Raw genomic sequence first — 2,103 nt, 5'->3', positions numbered from 1 at the left:
CAAAGACTCCAACAAAATTCTATGTCTGTAGAACAATATAGACAAAAGATGGAGTTGTATATGATAAGGGATGGGATAGAAGAAACAGATGAACTCACAATGGCTAGATTTTTGAGTGGGCTCAATTATGAAATTCGAGATAAGGTTGAACTTTTACCTTATATAGATTTGGATAGTCTTGTCCAAATGTGTATCAAGGTAGAACAACAAAATTTGAGAAAATCCTCTCACAAGAGAGCTCAAGTTCAACCTTTTGAAAGAATGAGTTTTAAAGAAAAAGAGCCATTTAAACCTCTAGCCAAAATTGTTGAGAAACTCAAACAAGAGTCCTCTTCACACCATAGGACAACTGAAATCAAATGTTTCAAGTGTCTAGGAAGGGGTCATGTAGCTGCTTAATGTCCTACTAAAAGAAACATCATTTTAAAAGGGAAGGACATTTATAGCAGTGAAAGTGACACCCCTACTAGTGAAAGTGAGGGCGAGACAGAAAAAGAAGAGGAAGTGTATGCTGATGATGGTCAACTTCTCATGGTGAGAAGGATGCTTAGTAGTCAACCAAGTCTTGAACATATATCACAAAGAGAGAACATTTTTCATCCAAGATGCAAAATTCAAGAAAATCATTGTTCTCTCATTGTTGATAGTGGCTCTTGTTTCAATTATTGTAGTACAAGATTGGTTGAGAAGTTGAATCTTGATGTAATACCCCATCCAAAACTTTACAAACTTCATTGGCTAAATGAAGATGGGGATATCACAGTCAAGACTGTCAAGCTGACTTTTTCCATAGGGAACTTCAAAGATGAAGTTTTTTGTGATGTAGTTCCTATGGAAGCTTGCCATGTGTTATTGGGGAGACCATGGCAATTTGATCATAATACTATACACCATGGTCTAACCAATACCATCACAGTGCATAAAAAGGATAAGAAATTTGTGCTTCATCCTTTGACTCCTGCCCAGGTGGCTCAAGATCAAGCACAAATGAAGTCCACAAGGGATCAAGAAAAGGAATAAAAGAGAAAAAAAGGATCAAAACAAAAGAAAGAGAGTTGTGAGTTTAGTGTTTCCTCCAAGGTTACTCAACATGAAGTTCTTTTAAATAAAAAGACTTTAATCAATACACTTCAAGTTGAGCAACCTTCATACCTCCTTCTTTGTCAAGGAACACTCACATGTACATCTAGTGATTCTAAGACTTCTACTCTATCTCTTCCAATACAAAAACTTTTGAAGGAATTTGATGATCTATTTCCCAAAGAAATTCCAATTGGGCTTCCACCTATAAGAGGAATAGAACATCAAATTGATTTCATTCCAGGGGCAACTCTTCCTAATAGGCCTACCTATAGGATTAATCCCCAAGAAACAAAAGAGATTGAGTCACAAGTTCAAGAGTTGCTAGATAAGGGCTTAGTTTAAAAAAGTCTAAGTCCATGTGTTGTACCTGTGTTGTTAGTACCAAAGAAGGATGGAAAGTGGCGCATGTGTTGTGATTGTAGGGCTATCAACAACATCACAATAAAGTACAGACATCCCATCCCTAGACTTGATGATATGTTGGATGAATTACATGGGGCTCAAATTTTCTCAAAAATAGATCTTAAGAGTGGATATCATCAAATTCGAATAAAAGAATGAGATGAATGGAAAACTGCTTTTAAGACAAAGTTTGGATTGTGTGAGTGGCTATAGTGATGCCTTTCGGTCTTACAAATGCTCTAAGTACATTCATGAGACTTATGAATCATGTTCTAAGGGATTGCATTGGGAAGTTTGTAGTTGTTTATTTTGATGACATTTTGGTCTATAGTCAAGATTTGCACAATCATGAAAAACAATTGAGAGTTGTTGATAAGCTGTCGTTGAAGCTATCAAATTAATACTACTTTTCAAGGTAACGTCAGTATTGCCTAGTAGTATTTAAGAAAGTAGATAGGGCTAAAGTAACCCTAAGTCGTCTCCCAACGAACACGGAATTGCTTTTGAATATCTGAAACTTATGAATGCTTATGCAATGCTTATGAACCAAAGTGAGGATGTATAAAGATGGTTGTAAAACAAATAGAAAACTTAAAAACAATTATGAGGAAACAGGCT

The sequence above is a fragment of the Vigna radiata genome, unplaced genomic scaffold, assembly GCF_000741045.1.
Source record: "Vigna radiata var. radiata cultivar VC1973A unplaced genomic scaffold, Vradiata_ver6 scaffold_341, whole genome shotgun sequence".
Taxonomy (NCBI): Eukaryota; Viridiplantae; Streptophyta; class Magnoliopsida; order Fabales; family Fabaceae; genus Vigna; species Vigna radiata.
Note: the sequence above shows the minus strand (reverse complement) of the source record.